The sequence below is a fragment of the Triturus cristatus genome, chromosome 6 (assembly GCF_964204655.1).
Source record: "Triturus cristatus chromosome 6, aTriCri1.1, whole genome shotgun sequence".
Taxonomy (NCBI): Eukaryota; Metazoa; Chordata; class Amphibia; order Caudata; family Salamandridae; genus Triturus; species Triturus cristatus.
The window spans coordinates 906,246,803-906,264,763 of record NC_140589.1 but is presented as its reverse complement, the minus strand read 5'-3'; positions in this window follow the sequence as shown (position 1 = coordinate 906,264,763).

Sequence of the window (17,961 nt, the reverse complement as noted above, 5' to 3'; positions counted from 1 at the left end):
GAGGCCTTCACCTTCCCAGGGCTATAATTAGAGATAATCTGGGTGCGATCACACCCCCTTTAGCCCTGGGGACCACCATCTCCCTGGGGCTTTCATTACACATAATGCGGGTGTTGCCCTGGTAACCCCTGCAGCGCAGGGAACTACCATTTCCCTGGGGTTAAATCACATAATATAAGGGGGCTACTGGACCCAAAAATGGCCCAGTGGACCGCTACCCCTCAGGGCCAGCTGCAACAATGTCCTGGGGACATTTCCATGTGCTATGGCTTTGCGGGAGCACTCCAGCCAAGCCATAGAAAACACTGCTCCACTGCAAGTAAGCAAGAGTAGAAAATGCTCTTGCTTACTCGAAGTGGAGCAGAATTGCTTTTACACACAGGGAGCTGCATGTTAGTAGCTCCCTTTGTGTAAAAGCAATGATGGTTCCCGCAGGAGGTGGAGCCGGCAGGGACCACGGGGGTCTTGAGGCTCCCCCCTCGTCCCCACGTCTGAAACTGGGCACCATGAGTGGGACCAGGCCACCCAGTATTGTGGCCAGGCCTGTGGGATGGGGCCCCCAGGGTCAAAATGGGTCCAGGAGGGGGGCTGTTTCTTCTTTTCTAAAAATAAAAATTTTAAAAAATTTAAAAAAGGGGATGAGGTCTCCAGGGCCAAAATCTGCCTGGGAGGGGTGCCACACGGTCCCCCTCTTATGTTTAAAAAAAATCACTTTTTTCTAGAAAGGCAGGTTCCGGGGATGGGGTCTGCGGGCCAAAATCGACCCCAGGAAGGGGGGCCACTCAGCCCCCTTCTTTTATTTATAAAAAACATTTATAAAAAGAGAAAGTTGGTTCCAGGAGATGGGATCACCGGGGCTGTAATCTTTAGTTCCGGGAAGGGTGGCCACACAGCCTCCCATCCTTTATAATGTAAAATAAAAAAGCAAGAAAAATCTATCAGCAAGACACCAGAGGACCCGTCGCCATTCTGCACCTCTCTGCAATTGCGCCTCCTGGTGTGCTGCTGGTTGGGGGGTGAAGTCCACTTGGTTACTGAGGGCCACAGGACTTTAGTGGTCTTCTTCCCCCAACCAGTAGTGTCCCGGGAAGCGTGTTTTCAGAGTGAAGGAGAAAGGGGCCATGGCCTCTGATGACCTCTCACAAATCCTGCTGTATGGTTCTTACTGGAGCTAATGGAAGGGGTAGTTGGCCCCAAGGACAATCAGTAACCAAGGCGACTTCATCCCCCTACTAGTAGTTTACCAGGGGGAATGTTTGCAGAGTGGTGGAGAAAGGGGGCGTGGCCTCTGACAACATCTCCGTGATCCTGCTGTGTGGGACTTCCTGGAGGTAACAGGAGGGGTAGTTGGCCATCAAAGACCCTCAATAGCCAAGGGGACTTCATCCCCTTACTAGTAGTGTGCCTTGAGGTGCGTGTGGAGATAATAGGAGGGGTAGTTGGCCCCTAGGGATGTACTTGGGGGTCAACTACCCCTCCTGTTACCTCCAGTTAGTCCCTCAGAGCGGGATTGCTAAAAAGTGTTTGGAGGACACGCCCCGTTTCTCCAGCACTCTGCCAACGCGCCTCCAGGCAAACTACTGGTTGGGGATGAAGACCACTTTACTCCTGAGGGACCTTGGGGACCAAGAAGCCCTCCTGCTACCTCCTGCAAGTCCTACACAGTGGAATTCCTGAAAGCTGGTCAGAGGCCACCTCTGCAAACATGACTACTACTTAAAAAAAACATAGACATTCATTAAAAACCTAAAGGCTACAGGGACGTTATATAGTTAAGCTCAGGATTCACTCAAATGCAATCAATGAAATTCAGCCATTATAGTTAGTGAGCTAACTATAACTCATGCCCCTGCAATGCACTGCTTATAACCTCACATTTTACATCACTGATGACATTTCAAATGACATCACTGATAAAATCACTGATGAAATCATCCACAGAATCTCTGACGTACCCACTCACACCCCATATAATCTTTCATACACCCACTCAAACTTCCACACTGCTATTCTGAAACCCATTCACACACCCATACCAGTACATACACACCAACTCACTGATTCTTAGGACTGCACACACATGAATCACTCACCCACACAGCCTCTCATACACCCAGTTACTGATGCAGCCCTTGGCATATCCACTCATATACCCATTCAGCCACTCACACTGAGTCAGTCACCCATAGAGCTACTCACACTCCTACTCACTAACCCATACATTCAATCAAACAGCCACTTACACACACACCCACTCTCAATTACTCATACAGATACTAACACATACTCACTCACCTAAACAGTCACTGACACAAGCACACATTCACCCATACATCCACTCTTACAATCACTCACTCACCCGTACAGTCACTCATTTAGCCCTTCACTCAACTACACTGTTTTTCACATATGCAGTCTCATCTATATACTACAGACACATCCACTCACTCATTTGACCATACAGCCCCTCACACACATACTCACTAACCCATGCAGTGACTGACTCACCCACTCACACATCCATACAGGCAGTCACCCAGCCCCTGACCCAACCACACAGACACTAAGACACCCATACAGGTACTCAGACAACCAATCACTCACCCATACAGCCACTCATGTACCCACTCACACACCTATCCAGCCCCTTAGATGCCAACTGACACACTGCTACAGACATTCACACAACCAGTCATTCACCAATACATTCACTGAGACACATAATCACTCACTTATGCAGGCAGTCATGCACCCACTGAATCCTCCATACAGGCACTCATACACCCCCTGATGCACCAATATACCTTGGTATATATATATTTAACACTCATAAACTTTATAATAACACTCACAGTCACTGAATGATATCTTTAACAAACTGCATGACTGTCTCAGTGCATCTATGAGTGGATGCATGAGTGTCTCAATCGGCCTGTGATTTGTTGCATGAGTCTCTTAGTCAATCTGTTAGTAGATGCCATGAGTGGCTTTGTGCATTTGAAAGTAAGTATATGACTGTCTGACTGGATCTGTGAGTGGATACATGAGAGTCCAAGTGGGTGTCAGAGTGGGTGAGTGAGTGGGTGCATGACTCTGAGTGGCTCCGTGAGTGAGTGCATGAGTCAATGGCTGGGGGCGTGAGTGTCTGAGTGGGTTCTATGAGGAGGTGTGTGGGTCTCTGAGTGGGACTGTGAGTAGGTATGTGAGTCTCTGAGTATATGAGTGACTGTGGGCCTAAGTCTCTGAGTGGGTGTGTGAGTGACTATGAGTGACTGTGGGAATAAGTCTCTGAGTGGGTCTGCAAGTGGGTGTGTGAGTGACTGTATAGGTGTGAAGTGTCAGAGTGGGTCTGTGAGTGGGTATATGAGTATCTGACTGGATCCGAGAGTGGGTTTATGAGTGTCTCAATGGGTCTGTGAGTGTGAGCATACGTCTCTGAGTGGGTGAGTGAATGGGTGCATGCAGGAGTGTCTGAGTGAGTCTGTGACTGGGAGGGCAAGTGTCTGGGGGTCCGAGAGTGAATGCATGAGTCTTTGATTTTGTGAGTGAATGGGTGCATGTACATCTGAGTGAGTCTATGAGTAGGTGTGTGAATCTCTGAGTGTATGCGTGAGTGCATAACTCTCTCAGAGGATCTGTGACTAGGTGTGTGTGTGACTGTATGGGTGTGTTAGTGGGTATACATGTATCTGAGTGGATCTGTGAGGAGGTGTATGAGTATCTCACTGGGTCTGTCAGTGGGTGTGAGTACCTCTGTGGGTCTGTGGGTACATAAGTGAATGTGTGAGTGGGTTTCTTAGTGGGTGCATAAATCTGTGGCTGGGTCTGTACATGGATGTGAGCTTCTCTGAGTGAGTCTATAAGTGAGTGCATGAGTATCTGAGTGCATGAGTTCCCATGTGCATCTGTGAATGGGTGTAAAAGTCTCTAAGTGGATGTGATACTGTGTACATGAGTCTATAAATGAGTCTCTTAGTAGGTGTGTGAGTCTCTGAGTGGGTCTGGGCATGTGTGCATCACTTTCTAAGTGAGTCTGTAAGTAGGTACATGAGTACCTGAATGAGTATGTGAGTGGGTGCATGAACATCTGAGTGGGTATCTGACTGAATGTATAAGTGTGTGAGTGGGTATGTGAATAGGTGTATAAGTGAATTTGTGAATACATACAGGATTCTGTGTCAGTGACAGGCAAGTGTGTATCTAGAAATAGATACTTTTTGTTTTATATTTCACATATATTTACAGTGTCCTTGTGATATTCACAATGGTACATGGGGGGCCACTCTGGCAGTCGCAACGTTGTCGCAAATATTGCACACAATTTAAAAAATCCATTTTGTTCACATAACTTGTGTCACTAATACCCCCATTTCTCAAGCATGCGATCAGAGTATCTCCACCCTGACCCCCTTATCTTAGCTTTGACACACATTTTCAGCCCCGGGAACCATTCCTGGTCGATAAAACGGTAGCTGCAACTTTCTGCTCAGGTTGCATCCAGCCAATCAGAGCATCCCAGTTGGCACACACTTTAGCTATTTACCACAAAATCATTGCGATTAACCACACTCACCGCGAAACCATCACGAAATATCTGCGACCAGAGGTATCACTATCTTTTTCAGATTTAATTTCACAGAAACCACAGATTAATTTGCACCAAATAACAAAAAGCACAATCTGCATAACAACATCTACCTTCCTGCCAAATTTGGTGTAATTCTGTCCAGCGGTTCAACAACATGTTCCTAAGGAAAATAACATTACAAGCACACCCTTATTTTGTGTCCCTATTTCTCGGTCCCCACTGCATGGATCAAACCCAAACTTTTCATGGAACACAGAACTTACTTTGACACTTTTTGGGGAAAATATCATGCAGTTTGGTCAAACGATGGCAAAGTTATAGGCAAGTCAAAAAATGCTTTTCCTATGGAAACTAGGTCCTAACTATAACTACTTACTGGCAACCACTGGCAGGTAATATATATATATAGTCAGGTCAGGCGAAACGTGTACAACCGGCTGACTGCACAATAAACTAGTCTGAGCCAGGACAAGGTGTCGTCATCCTTTGGAGTTGTTCAGGGGATTGGGTGATGTAATGCGGACTGTGATGGAGTAGTTCGCGGCAGACGACGCACCCTCTGATCTGGAGTGCGGCGGCAGTAACTCGAGCGTGGAGGAGCAAATATATATATATATATATATATCTACAAAGATTCTTCCACTTTACTGGGGGTATCCAACTCTGCAGGGCGGGCTCTTAGACAGTAATGGAGATCCTGTTAATTTAGACCACGAAAAAAGAGCCCACAGCTTCGATATCCTTTCAAGCTGACTTCTTTATTGTGTCTGAAATACGTGGAAACGTGAACAACTCATTAAGACCTTACGCGTTTTGGCGCAGAGCGCCTTGCTCACAGGTGAGGTGAATTTATGTCCCTTTGGTCATGTGGCTTTTACTTCAGACCACAATTCCCAGAAAGCATCAATATGCAAATTTATAGCATGGCTCGACATCGTATTATGTTTAGCATTAGTAGCTTTAAATTCTTGTCTGAGTCCGTTATTTAGCTTGTCTTTCACTATGCATTTAGGTTGAAAATATTAAAAAGCACAGTATATATATATATTTATATTAAGCTCCAAACTTCACCCCCCCCAGAGGAAACTGAAGGGACCTCACTACATCATAACGCACCTTTTTCCTTTTTATATATAGCTACCTACTGGTGATTACCAGTAGGTAGTTATAGTTACAAACAAAGTTTCCATAGGAAAATAATTTTTGGGATTGCCAATAACTTTGGCCCCACTTGACGAATCTCAATTATATTTTCACAAAACATCCTCTTTTGGGTTCAGCTGCTATGTTGACAGATTTGGGGTAATCCTTCAAGCGGGGTACGAGAAAAAAGGGGGTTTCCCAAAACATGTTTTCCCCATGTAATGTCTCTGGGGATTTTTCTTTTTTGAACACGACTATAGGCTGAACTGCTGGAAGGATTTGCACCAGATTTGGCAGAAAGCTAGATGTTGGGCCAGAAAGTGTGCTTTTTGTGATTTGTTGGAAATCCATTCATTAGTTTTTGAGATATCTAACTTCAAAAAATATAGCTATCTGGGGACACGAGTCCTTGCAGTGGACTCACAGATCCAACAAAAATTTGATTGGCTGCCAACACTTCAACCAAGAAGTGTTGGCAGCCATCTCGGGGCTCGACTTGAAGCCGAGACCCAGAAAAAAAGAAAAAATTAAGGAAAAGGGGCAGAGTAGGAATACCCTGATCACCCCAGATATGGTGAGGGGTCCCTCAGGGACCCATACAAGGATAAAAAGCCTTTTTTTAAAATTGTGCCACAGACTCGCTGGTGGTTCCACAAATCCACAGCAAAAGTTTTTTGAAAAAGCAAGCGTGGGCTCCCGTACTTACTTTTGAATAACTCCAAGTTGACTCAGGCCCCAGGGGCATAGGATAAATATAAGAGGGTGCACAGGGCCTCCCTCTAAGGGCTTATTAAAGCCCTGCAGACTGCCACATCCCTGGGGCTAATTCCAATCAAGTGGGGATGCCTCATGGACCACCCCTACCCCGGGGACTGCCACCTCGCCAGGGCTAATTACAATAATATCGGTGGGGTCCTTGCAGACCCCCCCTGCCCAAGGGACCTCCATCCCCCCAGGGCTTCTTATATTTGGGTTGGTGGGCCTCATGGACCCCCTGGCCCTGGGGACCACCACCTCTCCAGAGCCAAACTCTAAAATGGGAGAGGGGCCATGTAGCCCCTCTTTCCAGGCTATTCTCAGTCCTGGAGACTGCCACCTTCCCGGGGCAGGCCCTAAAAGAAGAAAGGAGGGGAGTGTTCGGCCCCCCTCCTGAGTAATACATGGCCCGGGGACCAACACCCCCCAGGGCCGGCTCCAGCAATGTCCTGCGGTGCCCACTTCCAGGGCACTGTAGTTTGCTATGGCTTGGTGGGAACACCGCTCTTGCCAAGCCATACCAAACAATATGCTTTCAGAAAGCAAGAGAAGAAAATGCTCTCGCTTGCTGAAAGCAGAGCATGCCTGTTTCCCTGCCCCCTGTCAAGCGAGCAGGGAAACAGACATTGCTTTGAGATCTATGGAGCTGCATGTTAGCAACTTCCTGGGTCTCAAAGCAATGCCGGCTGCCACAAGAGTTGGAGAGCCGGCAGGGACCATGGGGTCATTGAGGCTCCCACTGTGGTCCCCAATGTTCCAAAAGTGGGTGTCCTGGGTGGGACCAGGGCACCCACACTACAGGTCGGGCCCTTGGAGATGTGGCCCCTAAGACCAAAATCGACCTGGGAAGGGGTGAGTGCGAGAGGTGCTCACCCCCAGGACAGTGTAGTTATAAACGAGGAGTCGGGCCTGCCCAGAATAGGCATGGCCATGCCCCACTCCATAGAAAGGGGGTCCAAAGTCTTTCTGCCTCCCCCAGGGGGTAGTTGAGGCAATAGCCCCAGATCTGCCCCCCTGGGGAGGCAGAAGTCCCAATAGGCCCCAGAAACTATTTTCCTTCATATTATAGTGGTTTGGGCTTTTCAGAATGAGCATGCCATTGCCCCCAACCCCCATAAAATGCCCCCAATCCTTATGTCCCCCTGGGTATATGGGGACAGTTACCCCCGATCTGCTTCCCCTGGGGGCAGAAAGCCCACTAGGCACCAGGGATTCTTTTTGGGCTAGCCAATGCCCCACCTCACCAAACACAAATGGGACCGTTTGTCTGTACCCCAGGGAGCAAATGGAGGTTATTACTCCAAATCTGCCCCCAAGGTGGCAGAAAGCCCACTAGGCACAAGGGACTTTTTTCTTTCTATAGGGATGGGGGCTGCCTAGAATGACCTTGCTGATGCCCCCACCCTGCACAAAGAATGGGTACAGTCTTTTTGCCCCACCAGTGGGCAGGTGTTGATTATTACACCCGATATGCCCCTCACCACCAGGGCTATGTTTTGGGCATGTAAGGGAGCAGCCCCATAGGCAAGGGTCACTCCCCTTTTTTTAGGCACACATTTTGGACTCTCAATGGGTAAGGTCTGCGATATTTTTAGGCTTATCTGCTCCCAAGGTGGCAGAAAACCATTAGATACTAGAGTGTGTGAAATGGAGTTTGGCTGATGTTCTGTTTGTACTGGGGTTTGGCCTGCTGTGTATGTACTGCCATTTTGCTGGAAGTGTGTATGGACTTGCATTTGTCTAGGAGTGTGGGTAGATTGGTACTTGCCTGGTGGTGTGCATGGACTGGCACTTGGCAAGCAGTGTGCGTGGATGGTGCTTGGCTGGCGGTGTGAGTGGATGGCACTTGCCTGGCAATGTGTGGATCCCCCAATATTTTCTTACCCAGAATCCCTTGCAGATCTCAAATTTAGCTAATAAAATCACATATTCCTCCTCATATTTCTGTGTGGTTAAATAGTGGGGTCAACGGGCCGCCACAAAGTTTCGACCACCCAGCATTCTCGATAGTCTCCTGATAAAAATGCTACCTCACTTGTGTGGGTACAGCTAGTGCCAACTACAGGAAACAGCCCAAAAGGCAACATGGATGCAGTGTATTTTTCCACCAAAAAGGGCCCCCTTTTTCCAATGTGGGTAGCTTTAGATTTTGGACCCTAGCTCAGCTGGCACCTATGGAAATCTAGCTAACCTTTAAGTTTTTGAAAACTAGACACATAGGGCTATCCAGGGTGGGTTGGCTTACGTGGCTCTCACCAGGTTTTTTACTCAGAATAACTTGCAAACTGCAAATGTTGACCAAAAAAGTACATTTTCATCTGAAATGGACAGTACTAGAATCTTTGGGGAGCCACAAACTTCCATCCACCTGTCACCAAAGTATGTCATAAGCACAATTTTCTTTAAATACGTTTTTATGCTGACTCTACTTTGGGCAGGTGAGATATCATTTTTATTGTGAAACTAAGGGGATCACTGGAAGGAAGGAAATTTGTGCAGACATGGCAATCCTACATAGAAATGTGAGGAAAATTTGATTATTTTAGCTAAATTTGAGGTGTGCAGGAATTCAGGGTAAGAAAACATTGGGGGATCCACGCAAGCCACACCTCCATGGACTTCCACAGGTGTCTAGTTAACAGAAATGTCTGGGTTTGGTAGGTTTCCCTAGATAGCTATTCAACAAACAAGGGCCCTAGAGGGAAAAACAGGCATTAAAGGTGCCCTCCACTCAGAATCAATACCATAACCAAAAAGCTTTTTTACTTTGCACATTACACAACAAGTTGAGGTTTTATGGGTCCCTCACTTCCCACTCTGATGAATAAGGGCAGCTCAATTCAGGACAACAAAGCAGAGGTTCGGAGACTCTTAGGGGTATGCACCAACTAGTTACCGTTGACAAGGGACCTCACGAGTGATCTACAGGCTATTATAAGAAGAATGGTAGTGTAGGCTAAGGACAACAAATGGAACACCACCAAGGAAGCAGATTTCCTTATGAATCCCTCACCTAGGACCCCGGTGTTTTACATCTTGTCAAAAATACGCAAAGTACAACGCCCCTCACCTGGGCGACCAATAGTCACTGGGATTCAGTCCTTACTAGAACCTTTATCCCAATTTGCAGACATTTTTTGAGAGAGGCGGTAACCAATCAGCCTTCCTATGTACGTTATACTATGGATATCCCTAACATTTTGGAGGACACCGAATATGATCCCACAACCCAGTTCTTGGTAACCATCGATACTGAATTGCTGTATACCAGCTTTCTCCAAACTGTCACATTGGTGTCAGCTGCGCATGTGCTTGGGGCCCAAGAATGGTTTTATGACACTTCTCAATTATTTGTACTCAAATGCATTGAGTTGGCCCTGACGAGGAACTTATTTCGCTATCAGGATCAGTTATTCTTACAGTGCTTCGGCACTTCGAAGGAGGCAACTTTTGCCTGAGTCTGCTCTGTATTTAGGTGGGCCAGTTAGAAGAGAACCACATCTATCAAGTCGCTAATCCTTTCCTCCAGAAGAACCATCTATGGAAATGGTACACAGATGATGTGCTGTGTATCTGGTCAGAGATAGAGGAGAATTTAATGCAGTTCCTCCACCGGATTATTGTAGTGGATATGAGTCTCCACTTCACGTGGTCCATTAACAGGAACCCAGCAATATACCTTAACCTGGACATCGCAACAAAAGATCTTAGGCTGCACACTGCAGTTCACCAAAAGGTTACAGATAGAAACTCCTTATTTTATTAATCATCTCTTCACCCCGGGGCCTTGTGAGATAACATCCCTGTGGGACAATTCTTTAGATATTGAAGGAATTACACAGAGGTTGGGACTTTTGCTACACAATCATCTGCACTGGTTGAGTGCTTTAAGGAGACGGTCTATCCTGCGAAAGTGGTCAACTGAGCCCGAAAAACGGCATTGAATACCACTTGTGCGGTCCTTCATGAAGAAAACAGGGGAACCAGCAATCCCTGCTTCCCAGTGGTATCAACTTTTGACCCCCTGTTTACAAAGATTAGACACATCGTACAAAAAAACTGCCATGTTCTTGATGTGGGCCCAAAAAAAATGACACAGCCAAGATTTGCCTTTCAAAGGGCGAATAGTTTGAGGCATTGCCTTGTCCAAACCCGTCAGATAAGTCAACCGAAACGGGAAACCAATGTACCAACTGCCATTTCCCTTGTGGAGGATGCACGGTATGTAGATTAACATAGGCTTCCAGAAGTGTGATTCCCCCCTTGCAAAACTAGGTTGTTTTGTGATGTATAATTTTGATGTCTCCACAATATGTTTTGGACCCTTACCTGTAGAAGGGACTAAGCCTACCCACACAAGTGAGGTATCATTTTTATTAGGAGACTTGTGGCAATGCTGGGTAGGTAGAATTTTGTGGCTCCTTTCAGATTCCAGAACTTTCCATCACAGAAAGGTGAGGAAAATATGTTTTTTTCAGTCAAAGTTTTGCTGTTTGCAAAGTATTCTGTGTAAAATACTTGGTGAGAACCGCACAAGTCAGCCCATCCTGGATACCCCTAGGGCTCTAGATTTCAGAAATGTACAGGATTGCTAGGTTTCCCTAGATGCCGGCTAAGCTAGGGCCCAAAATCCACAGCTAGGCATATTTAAAAAAAGGGTCAGTTTCCAGTAGATAAATGTGATGTGCACACGTTGCGTTTTGGGCCTTTTGCTGCTGCAGGCTCTAGGCCTACCCAAACAAGTGAGGCACCATTTTTATCAGGAGACATGGGGGAACGCTGAGTGGAAGGAAGTTTGTGTCTCCCTCAGATTCCAGGACATTCCATAACAGAAATGTGAGGAAAATGTGTTTTTGTAGACAAATCTTGAGGTTTGCAAGAGATTCTGGGTATCAGAGCCTGGTAAAAGCACACAAGTCACCCCATACTGGATTCCCCTTAATGGCTAGGTTTAAAAAATGTACAGATTTGCTAGGTTTCCTTATGTATCAGCTGAGCTAGGTCCCAAAATCCACAACTAGGCACATTGCAAAAAAAGGATCAGTTTTCAGTGAAAAAATGTGATGTGTGACATTGCATTTTGGGCTGTTTCCTGCAGCGGCCACTAAGACTACTTACACAAGTGAGGTACCATTTTTATTGAGAGACTTGGGGGAATGTTGGGTTGAAGGAAGTTTGTGGCTCCTCTCATAGTCCAGATCTTTCCATCACAGAAATGTGAGGAAAATATGCGTTTTTGACATATTTTGAGGGTTGCAAGGGATTATGGGTAAAAAAACTTGGAGCTAGCCATGAAAGTCATCCCACCCCATCCCGTGTTCCTCTAAGTGTATAGTTTTTGAAAATGTACAGGTTTGCTAGGTTTCCCTTCATGCTGGGCTGAGCTAGGGCCCAAACTCCACAGCTATGCAAATGGCAAAAAAGGGGCAGATTTCAGTGGAAAAATGTGATGTGTCTACATTGCGTTTTGGGCCATTTCTTGTTGTGAGTACTAGGTCTATGCACACAAGTGAGGTACCATTTTTATCTGGAGACTTAGGGGAACACAGAATAGTAGAACAAGTGTTATTACCAATTGTCTTTCGCTGCACTTTTGGCTACCAAATGTCAGTGTGTTAAAAAGATGTCATTTTGAGAAATGTCCTCTAATTCGCATGCTAGTATGTGTACCCACCAATTCAGAGATGTGCAAATAACCACTGCTTCTAACATCCATATCTTGTGCCCATTTCAGAAATACATAGAATTCCTTGATACCTAGTTTTCATCCTTTATATTTTACCAAGTGAATTGCTGTATAGCTGGTACACAGTGAAAAACGTTTATTTCAACTGTTACTTTCTACAGGAAAACCTTAAAGGATCAACACAATGACCTCTTGCTGAATTTAGAATTGTATCTACTTTTCAGAAATGTATAGCTTTCTGGGATCCACTATTGCTTTCACATCCATTTCTACCACTAACTGGAAGGAGGTTGAAAGTACAAAAAATAGGAAAAATGGGCTATGTCCTGGTAAAATGCCAAAACTGTGTTGAAAATGTGGTTTTCTGACAAACGTTTGCCTGTTCCTGAAAGCTGGGAAGATTGTGATTTTAGCATTCCAAACCCTTCATTGATGCCATTTTCAGGGAAACAACTGAGGCTTTTTCTGCAGCACTCTTTTCCCATTTTTCCCCAAAAACCTGAAATTTGCTGTATTTTGGCAAATTTCTCGTTCCCTTCCAGGAGAATCCACAAACTCTAGATACTTTTAGAACTACCCCAAATAGCCCAGAAAAGCTTGGATCAGGGAGTGGCCGAAAGCTAGCAACTAAGGGGTTAAAAATAGAGTTGTGTATGTACCTCCAACGAAGCTAGAATCTGGCCCGCACAATGACAGCCACACTGCTACCCAAAGGGTCTTGTGTGCAGACACCGGCCTGGTAGCTGAGGTAACTACTTCGTTACCAAGGTACACTGATGAAGATGTTGTTGGGATCATCCTTCTCGAAGTTTCAAATGCAGTCAAGAAACTTCCTGCAGGCAAAGCACCGGGATTAGATAGGCTCCCAGGGGATCTTTTTCGAGAAGAACTAACAATATGGGGCCCCTACCTGTGGGTACTATTCAATGCTATAATGAATGGTATGCCGATCCCCGACACTTGGGCTGGGGCAGAAATTGTCCCAGTTTTTAAAAAGGGTTCTCCACTACTCCCTGCTAACTATAGGCCGATCAGTTTGATCGATGTCACACAAAAACTCTTTGCACGGGTACTCCTAGACCGCATTCAGGGGTGGATGGAAGATAATGAAACTTTAAGCTGATACCAAGCCGGATTCAGGAAGAACACCTCCACCGTTGATCAAATATATAGACTTCAACTTATATTTTGGAAAATGGTGAGAATGGAGGGTGGCAGCCTCTACTTAATTTTCGTGGACCTGAAAACGGCTTTTGACCTGGTGCCTAGAGATAAACTATGGGGGGGGGGGGGGGGTACTAAGAGATTTGGGGATCCCTTCCTACCTCCTAAGCATGCTTATCAAGCTGCATGATGCCAACTACGCCCAAGTAAGATGTGGGAAAGAGGGAGAACTAACCCCAGTTGACAGAGGAGTGGGGCACGGCTGTGTACTCGCACCGACCCTGTTCTGCCTCTTTGTCAACGCATTGATTGCCCAACTTACTAAGGTTAAGGATAATGATGCCCCAAAGTTAGCATACTCAAAGGTCCCAGTGTTGATGTTTGCAGTTGACACCCTTTTTAATGTCCAAGTCGCCGATGGGAATACAGAGGGTACTGGACAGCTTTGTCATCTTTTGCAATAATAGGGGGCTCGAGATAAATACCATGAAGATCAAGTTTATGGTCTTCAACCCAGCCAAGAAAACATGCCCTAATCCCCACTTAGATGACACTGTCCTGGAAAGGGTCTCTGTATTTGACTGTTTGGGTCAAAACCTCACACAAAGTATGGAATGGGGGCCACAAATTGCCAAAGCCAAACTCAAGTTAGCACAGACTACTGGAGGAATTGCTAAAGTACTGAGGGATTCCTCATATAAACCCTCTGGGCCTATCATCGAAATTTACAAGGCAGAAGCTAGGGGTGCTACAATGTGTGGGGCTGAACTCTGAGGACATTGTTCTTGCAGTTATGTAAGCAAAGTTGAGAACTGCTTCTTAAGACTGATTTTGGGTCTCCCTTCCAGCACCCCGTTAACCCCCTACGGCTAGATTTAGGTATAAGGCCAATTGGAGATGAGATTGGCCTAAGACCCCTAACTTTCTGGCATAGATTTTGGGTGACCCCGGAACTGGCAGAATATCGGACAGAAACAGAAGAGTTACTGGGTCTCCCAGGGGTAGAAAAAATTGCTGCTTGATTTGCACAGATAAGAGAGGAGTACAGTAGGATAGGCAAACCAAACCTCTGGAGTAACCCTGAGGAAGCGTGTTCTGCAGTCTCACATGCTGAACTGGTGGGAATTTATCGAATACACAAATTGGCAGTCATTCATGGGAATCCGGATCCAGGCCATCTGACAGCTGAATTCCTTACTGTAAAAGATGAGTATAAATTTGAACCCTTCCTGGATGATAGTCTACCTTTCCCAGCAAGAAAACTATATATTCAGTTTAGATTTAGTACCCTTCCACTGTGAGCCTTCACTTTCAAATGGTCTGGAACTGCCCAACGTGAGTGCCCGGCCTGAAACCACCAGGAGGAGTCAGAGCTCCATGTTTTATTTTTTTGTCCAGGCTATAAATCTGCAAGACAGCGCTGGCTCATACAGTTGTGCAGGAACTTAGGGTTTGTGCACTGCCAGGGGGCACTTAGAATTTTGAAGTTTGATCCTCTAAGCCCATTGTTTTTGCTGTCTCTCGATTTCTAAATTCAATGTGGCATAGGCGCTGGGTTCTCCTAAAAAAAATAACTACACCAGATGCTAATGCATAGACTGTTTTATATTGCTATGGTTTTCATTGTATTGTACACATACCTTAATGGTCTTAATGACCGAAATAAAGGTTTTTTGAACTGAACTATGTACCTTTAGATGTTAAAAGCAATATTGAAACTATGAGTGTAGAGAGAGATTTGGAAGAACCGCTTGTTAGTCTAGTGAATGGTGTGTCCAAGAAAAACAAAAAAATCTGGTAGGAACTAGTAGATGTAAATAAGGTGAATAAAACTACATTATATCTTAAAGATAATAATGAGTACTATAAAAATGTAGATGTTGCCAAACACTAAATTTGCATGGAGGAAGGAATGTTGCCTTCAAGTGGACGGTTTGAAAAAAGTGGATAGAAGTAGATCTGAAGAAATATATGAGAATTACGGGATCCATCCACTACATTCAAAAGAGTTTATGGGGGATGTCTTTGAACTTTGTCAATTGAAACAAGCTAAAATAACTCCAATGAGTGTTTGGAGAAACGTTTAGTGGCTCAATATTTCCCTCAACTATTTTGAACTGGAGTAGGTGGACGGTATGATGACCACCCTGTTCAAATACCTGCAGAAGACTATAGGTCAACAAGATTATATTCTAAGGACCATAGATTTCATTATCCATATGTAGTCCATCTGTTCATCTCAATTCTCTTTGAGAAAATAGAAAAAGTATAAAAGTGTTGGAAACACTTTCTTGAAAAACAACAGTTCATTTAACAAACATTTCAAAATCCTCCCAGCAGTAGTGACACAGTTTCTTTCTAACACTGAATTTCAACTTGTACTCCTCTGGAGTAAATACATACTTACAGACAAGTGTCTCCTTAATAGTGGAATACCTCAACCTGTTCTATTTCTTTAGAACCAGTACGTTGTCTCTCCCGTCACCACAAATTTGACTCAAAATGCACCTCTACAATCCTCCTCAGAGTTCTTCTGTACCTCTACAGCTACTTCTTATGCCAGAAGTAACCTGTCTATACCAACTCCCTCCTTAAAAAAAGTCAGGCACCAAGTCTCTGAATATATTAACTCTGTCTTCTGCACTGGACACAGTGGTGGTGCTCCCACCATTTTCCTTAGACTCTGACAGCTATTTGGCCTTCAAGTGCACCGCCTTGACACTCCAGCCAGCAAGACCCTTTTCTTCTCCAAAGCTCTCTTGCCCTCAGCTTTTCTTTCCTCTGCACCCACCTGGACTAGCCGCTGCCTCAGGTCCCACCCAGGCTGTCAGTCCTTGAGGTCATCAGGGGACTGGGTTTGGGAGGAGACAGTGCTATCTGCACTGTATCTTATATAGAACTCTCTCTCTGGGGGTCTCCTCTGTCCTCTGGAGACTGTAGCTACTCATTTCTCCAATCCTCTCCCTACTTTTGAAAGCCACTATCCATTGGGGCCCTGATTCTGAGATCAACTACAACCATAGTTCTCCCTTTTCAATAGTGCTAAAGTTGTCCTCTTCAGACTGTTCTTGTGGTGCAGATTACATTCTGCAGAAGTCACTCCGTATTCTAATGGCAAACCTGTACTCAAGCTTGGACGTACAAATGAGTAAATGGGTGTGTAAATGATCTTATAGATGTGTGTGTGAATGTGGCAGTCACTGTCTGGCTATATAAGTGATGGGTACATAACTGCTTTTCTGAGAGTGTGTCTGTAAGTGCCTACCTGACTGTGTGAGCGTGTGCAAATTACATACTATACAATTACATGCTATAAGCAAACACCCCCCTCTAATTTCAAACACATTGTTCATACTAGCATAATAACATTGATATATATATATTTAGTATAACAATTCCTCTTTCGCCTATCCTGCTCTATGTATTTTTAGTTAATATTCTCATCTAAGCACCCTTCAATTTTCCCTTCTAGTATACTGCCTAGAAGCTACACATTTTCTTTTACCTTGCATACACTCAGTATTGCTACCTTTGGGTTTTTTCAGTGAATTTGAATGTTTAAAAAAATTATATTTCCTAAAGTTTTTTTTATTGATTTATTAAATGTAACCATTAGCTTTTGACAGTGAGCGTGTGATTGAGAACATGATTGCCTCAGTAAGTCTATGAGCCTCTAAGTAGGTCTGTGAGTCAGTGTTAGAGTGTCTGAGTGGCTCTATGAGTAGGTGTGTGAGTGTCTGAGTGCTCTCCAATTCAATTCAATTACATTTTTTTAATTATAATTTAGAGCTCCAAAGAGTTTCCCATAAACGTGTACAAAAAAGGCTCCAATATATCATATCCTCCAGTGCTTAATAATAACAATTACAGGATAAAATACATGCAAAAACCTTAACAGCACAAATGTCATTGAAAAGTGAAAAATTCCAGCAGCATACAAGGAGTTGAAAGTGCAAATGCGCAAAAATAAGACCAATGTCACCATTCTTTTAAAATACAATGCTAACTAAGACAGTACAAATCAAGCTGTACCTTTAAATACTCCAGTAGCTTCAACTACATAATACAAACATCCTAAGATTCTATATATAATATAAGATACATTTTGCCCAGAGAGAACCCAGTCCAAAATATATACAGAGACCTAACAGTTACAGGTTTAATTGTACGTACAGAATTCAAAGCAGCATACGAGATGACAGAAAGTGCAGGTGCGCAAGTATATTACCAGTTTCAAACAACCTATAAAAGATTCTATTTAAAATATAAAGTGATTTTTGCTCAAACGGGACCCCTTGCAGAGATACAAGCAGAGGCCTAGCAGATGCAGATTTCATTGCGCAATACGGTCTACATAGCGGTGTACAAATACAATACCAATTTCATTAGCACTTTAATGTACCATCATGACTAGGTCAGTGTGACTCCAATTATACCAATAGATAGTATAACAACATCAACTATGTAATACGAAGACCCTCCAATTCTAGTTATAATGTGTAATGAATATTGCCCATAAGAGACCCTGTTCAGCATACCGCAGCTAGTTACAACACATTAGTCCTCTAAAATATGTTTAAAAATAGTTTTAAAAAACTATACTTTTAAAACACACTTGTTCGAA